We start from the raw sequence: 6,000 nt of genomic DNA, 5'->3' as shown, positions 1-6,000 counted from the left end.
GGGGAATCCATGCAGGAGAACTGATCTGTGGGGGTTGGGGGATAACCTTTAATTGCTATTTGGCCATATTGTTGTCACTGTTGTAGTCTGCACATATTATTTCCTCACCTACTGTTCCTAGCAATTCACTTCCTTTCAACCTTCAACTCTATCACACCACATCAGTTTACTGTGCTCACACAGAGCAAGCATTGTAGGCAGGCCTGGGGAGCACAGAGCCAGCTGGGATGGAAGCTCCCAGTGTTTCCCCCCATCTGTATTATTTTCTCTCTGCCTTGCAGCATTTCCCACTACTTTTCAAGAAGGCAGAAGTCTTCTGAAGGCTACTGTGTTGCTGAAGCCTTCCCTCCGTTTCCCCCCTGCAAAGGGGGTTTATGCCGCTGTTGTTTGGGGTTCTGTCTCTTTGCTCTGCTTTCTCCCAGGCCTTGCTGCCTTCTTTTTTTTTTTTTTTTTTTTTTTGGCCAGTCCTGGGGCTTGGACTCAGGGCCTGAGCACTGTCCCTGGCTTCTTCTTGCTCAAGGCTAGCACTCTACCACTTGAGCCACAGCGCCACTTCTGGCCATTTTCTGTATATGTGGTGCTGGGGAATCGAACCTAGGGCCTCATGTATATGAGGCAAGCACTCTTGCCACTAGGCCATATCCCCAGCCACACTTGCTGCCTTCTATTACCTCTGAACAACTGCTCGCAGTCACTTGCCTTGGGGTGTGTGCTGGGTGTCCTGTTTGCCTCCTGCACTGTTTTCTCTTCCTAGAGTGATAGATCCTGTTCTCCATGGGTCTGCCACAGCCAGTCAGCATGTGGACGGGAAGTTGGATAACACCCCAGTTCATGCTCTGCGGCTTCTTTCCGGAGGGAGGGCTCTCGGTTAAAATGCTGTGGGACCAGGTGCCACGTTCTCTGCATCCATTGCGAGGGCATCCTTTATAACAATTCAGCAGGCTTTCTTGGTAAATTAACAATATGATTTTGTTCTCTGCTACACACATGCACACACATACACATGCTGAATTTAGTCTATTGGAGGGAGAGAGAGAGAGAGAGAGAGAGAGAGAGAGAGAGAGTCCCCAGTTACCAGGATATAAGCACACAGCCAGGGACCAGAATGCCAGGGTTTGAATTCTGGTTCCTCCAGGACCGTGGGAGAGGTTAGCTCCTAACCTTTGCCTTGGTCAAGACCGCTGTCTTCTCCCTTTATGGCGAGTTGGTTTTCTTTCTGTTTTTCTTGTGCTTGTTTTGCAGTGCTGGGGCTGGCACGCAGGGCACCATGCTGGCTGGTAGCACTCTGCCAGATGAGCCACACCCTTCTTCCTTTGCTTGTAGTGGTTTTCAGATAGGATTTTGAGTTTTTGCCAGGTAGACTTTAGACCCAAATCCTCCTCCTTAACACCTCCTAAGCTGTGGAGATGACAGGTGCAGGCCATCACACTAGCCTACTTTTGAGACAGGGTCCTGGCTGACTTTATATTGAGATTATAGATGAGAGCCACTATACCTAGCCCATTTTTTTTGTTTTTTTGTTTTTTTTTTGTTTTTTTAGTTGTTTTTGGTGCCAATCCTGGGGCTTGAACTCTGGGTGCTGCCCTGTCCTTTTTTGTTGTTGTTGTTTTGCTCACGGCTAGCACTTTACTGCTTAAGTTACAACTCCACTTCCAGGTTTTTGCTGGTTAATTGGAGATAAGAGTCTCATGGGCTTTCCTGCCCCATCAACTTTGAACTGTGATCCTCAGATCTCAGCCTCCTGGGGCTGGGGATATGGCCTAGTGGCAAGGGTGCTTGCCTCTAATGCATGAAGCCCTGGGTTCGATTCCCCAGCACCACATATATAGAAAAGGTCAGAAGTGGTGCTGTGACTCAAGTGGCAGAGTGCTAGCCTTGAGCAAAAAGAAGCCAGGGACAGTGCTCAGGCCCTGAGTCCAAGGCCCAGGACTGGCAGGGGAAAAAAAAAAAAAAAAGATCTCAGCCTCCTGAGTAGTTGGGATGACCAATATGAGCCACACAGGAAATGACCACATTGCATTATTGCCAGTCTTAGTATGGCAGTGACCTCTTCAGCACATCTATTTATTCTGACTTGTTTTTCTGCCTCAACTTATGAAGCAGACTGTGGTTTCCCCCATTTTTTAGAGCGGAAAAACAGGTAGGTTAGTTTGCCCACGAGCTCACAGATTTGGCACTCAGTTCCACTGACTCTAAGTCTTGCCAAGTGGCCCAGGTGTTGGAAGGAGAGAACAGATTTCCTTTATCACTCATTCCTAATAGCTGGCTCCTGCTGCTGACCGGGCAGTCTTTTATTTAAACTTTAAGTGCCAAACCTAACATGACTGTAATTTGAAAGCACGCAGATTCAGGAAGCTGTGAAGTTGCTTTACTCAGTGAATTTTGAAGCAGAAAAAACAAAACAAAACAATGGATTTTAAGTGTTCAAGTTTCCTGCTTTCAAGCTATCAGGTCAGAACTGAAAACCATTCAAGGTTAGATATGGAAAGGACCTTAAAGGCCATATCATTTTATGGCTTTATTTTAAGAGGCCCAGGGAAGTGAAGTGCCTTGTCTAAGGTCATAAAGCATGTTTTCCAAAACTCTGACTGCAACATACAGTTCGGTAAGTTAGATGAATGCTGAAATACTTCCACTAGCATCCTACTTAGCTATGTAGTTGGTATATGGTGTTAGTTTGGCTAATTCCCACAAAAGCATGAGTTCATATGACTTAATATATCAAGGTTACCTCTGTGAATGTAAGATTGACTTTGGAATCACGAAGCACTCAGTAGCCAGAATGCGGTTTATTCAGTATAGACATCTTACAAATATTTCGTTGCTGAGCTCCAGTGGCTCACACCTGTCAGCCTAGCTATTCAGGAGGCTGAAATCTGAGGATCACAGTTGGCTGCACAGCTGGTGCCGCCAAGTTTGTGAGACTCCTATCGCAAATTAACCACCAAAAAGTTTGAAGTGGAACTGTGGCTCAATTGGTAAAGTGCCAGCTTTGAGCAAAAACCTAAGGGTCTGAGTTCAAGCCCCAGTACTAACACACACACTTACATACACATAGACCCATGCTTTCTTTGACCCCAGCAATGATGGTGGTGGTGTCTTAGTGAAGGAGTTGATTTTATTGTTTCAATTAGGATAAGACCAATAATGGGCAAATAGATGGGTCAACAGCAGATCTCATTCATAATTCATTTCCATGAATGATTTCCCTTTTAGCATATCTGATAAAAAGATGTGATAATAGGCCACTTGATTCAATTTACCACATTAATGAAAGATGTAGCAGGCTTCCATAATAGGAATAAATGATAGCACTATTTCTAGCACTTATTGATTACCTAATAAACAGATTTTCACTATATATTATCTCATTTAATCTTTATACTTTGTGCATGCCAAATCTTTTCCGAATCATTAGACAAGTGATTTGAGCTTAACGTTTCACAGTCAATTTTATGTAGGATGTGTTGAGATGTAACTTGTATTCGTAGACGTGTGGTTTTCACCTGTATTCATTAAAAAATAAATAGCCAGGAGCCAGTGGCTCCTGCCTGTAATCCTGCCTCTAATTTGATTTGGGAGGCTGTGATCTGAGGATCGTGATTCAAAGCCAGCCTGGGTAGCGAAGTTCATGCAGTTCTTATCTCCAATTAACCACCAAAAAGCTGGAAGTGGAGCTGTAGCTCAAGTAGTAGAGGGCTAGCCTGGAGTTGAAAAAGCTAAGTGACAGCACTTAGGCCTTCAGGTCCAGGACCAGCAAAAGCAAAACAATGTAAACAAACAAAAAAGGAGTGAAAGCCGGTAAAACATGGTTAACATCATGCATATTTAAAACCAAGTGTCATTTTAACTATGTACAAGTGCTTTTTTCCCCCTGGTAGCAGGAAATTGAACCCAAGGCCTCATGCATACTAGGCAAGTCCACTACCACTAAGCTGAGCTCCTGTCTTTTTTTTTTTTTTAAAGTCTTAGCTTATGTAGCTCTAACCAAAAAAATTGACATACTCAATATGAAAATAAAATGAAAAGCAATAAAGTTGATGAAGATACCATCTTTGTGTCTGAGACTTTAGTCTTGTGTATATGTTTTTCATACTGGTGTAATTCATGTTTAAATTTTCTTCAGTTACCATTCATACATACATAGATTCTGCACTTAAAGGAGCCCATCAATTGAGATATTTTCTAGGCTTCAGTCTAGTCTGTAAAATTAAGCAGTTGGCCTATTAAGTGATTTCCCCAAATTTTCCAGCTCTAATATTGTCCCATTATCTACTTCTGACCAAGGGTATAATGGAAATATAGCACACATACATAGGAGAACAAGTTCGCTTCAAAATATGGATGCTGTTTTGTGGGCCGTAACTTTCCTGTTGTCTATGAGTCAGCAGGAAAAATACCTCCTGAGAAGGCTAAGTAGGTCAGATTTATCTAAGAAGACAGCTGTGTAATGCTGTAGCCCTCTCCAAGCCCATGGCCCTGTAGATACCTGCTTCTGGCGTCATGAACAACCGTCCAAAATAGCAATACTCACTTTGGAAAGTTTGCAAGACCACAATTGGGAAAAAAAATCAGGCTAGTCTTGAAAACTTTCAGTAGGAGATCAAATGAGAGTAGATTTGAATGTGGCTCTGAGCAAGTTATTTTGTCTTTCACGTTATTCTCATTGATTCTATGGTACTTTCTTAGTTAAGTTTCTTAGTAACTCATGGTTACTATGGGACTTTCTTAGTTAAAGGATAAAAGTAATTTAAATATCAGTGAAGAATTTTACATCATAACATTTTTGTTTTTAACGTGTGTGTGTGGGGGGCAGATCTGGTGCTTGAACTCAGGGTCTGGGCACCGTCCATGAACTTTTTGACTCAGGGTTGGTGCTCTACCACTTGAGCTACAGATCCATTTCTGGCCTTTTGGTGGTTCATTGGAAATAAGGGTCTCCCAGCCATTCCTGCCCAGAGTTGGCAATCCTTATATCTCAGCCTGCTGAGTAGTTAAGATTACAGGCATGAGCCATTGAGAACAGGCTACATCATGTCTTTTTTTTTTTTTTTTTTTGTGGTTCCTGGGGCTTGAACTCAGGGCCTAGGTGCGGTCACTGAGCTTTTCTGCTCAAGGCTAGTGCTCTATCACTTGAGCCACAGCTCTGTTTCCAGTTTTCTAGTAGTTAATTGGAGTTAGACTTTCAGGACTTTCCTGCCTGGCTTGGCTTTGGACCTTAATCTTCAGATATCAGCCCCCTGAGTAGCTATAATTATAGGTGGATACATGTAAGTCACCAGCACCCAGCTCATCTTTTTTTTTTTTTTTTAAATCAAAACTGTACTAAGCCAGGTGCTGGTGGTTTATAACTGTGCACCTATAATCCTAGCATTCAGGAAGTTGAGATCTGAAGACCATGGTTCAAAGCCATCCTGGACAGTAAATCACATGAAGAGTCTTATCTCCAATCAGCCAGCAAAAAGCTGGGAGTGAGAGCTTCTGGCTCCAGTGGTAGAGCACTAGCCTTTTAAAAAAAACCCTAAGGGACAGCACCTATGCCCTGAGTTCAAGCCCCGGTACAGGCACCAAAACAAAACAGAACTGTTTAATATGACCTGTGAATTCATGGATGTTTGTTTTCCTCTCAGTCATAATCAGACTTGAAATTAGCAGAGAGTAAATTGGCCTTATAAGAGAACTTTCATTTAAAAACCATTTTTCCCCCTTCAGGGCTGAAGCAGGAACTCAGCATCTACTAGGCAAGGCACGCCTTCAGGCCAGGGCAGGTACCGTGCCATACTGAGGGACTTTCACAGTCCAAGGGGCAAATGCAAACCTGGTGAGATTAAATGCAGAGTGTAAAAGGGCGTGTCGGGATGGGAATGGAGAGTTTGCTCAAGGAAGAGGTTAGAAAGGAACACAGAAAACAACAACAACAAAAAACCCTAAGGAATAGTTGGAGATGCTCAAGTTGGACAATGCGAAATGCCTTATTCATACCTACAATTTATATTCATG

Source organism: Perognathus longimembris, chromosome 24 (assembly GCF_023159225.1).
Source record: "Perognathus longimembris pacificus isolate PPM17 chromosome 24, ASM2315922v1, whole genome shotgun sequence".
In the NCBI taxonomy this organism is placed as follows: domain Eukaryota; kingdom Metazoa; phylum Chordata; class Mammalia; order Rodentia; family Heteromyidae; genus Perognathus; species Perognathus longimembris.
This window is presented reverse-complemented; position numbering follows the sequence as displayed.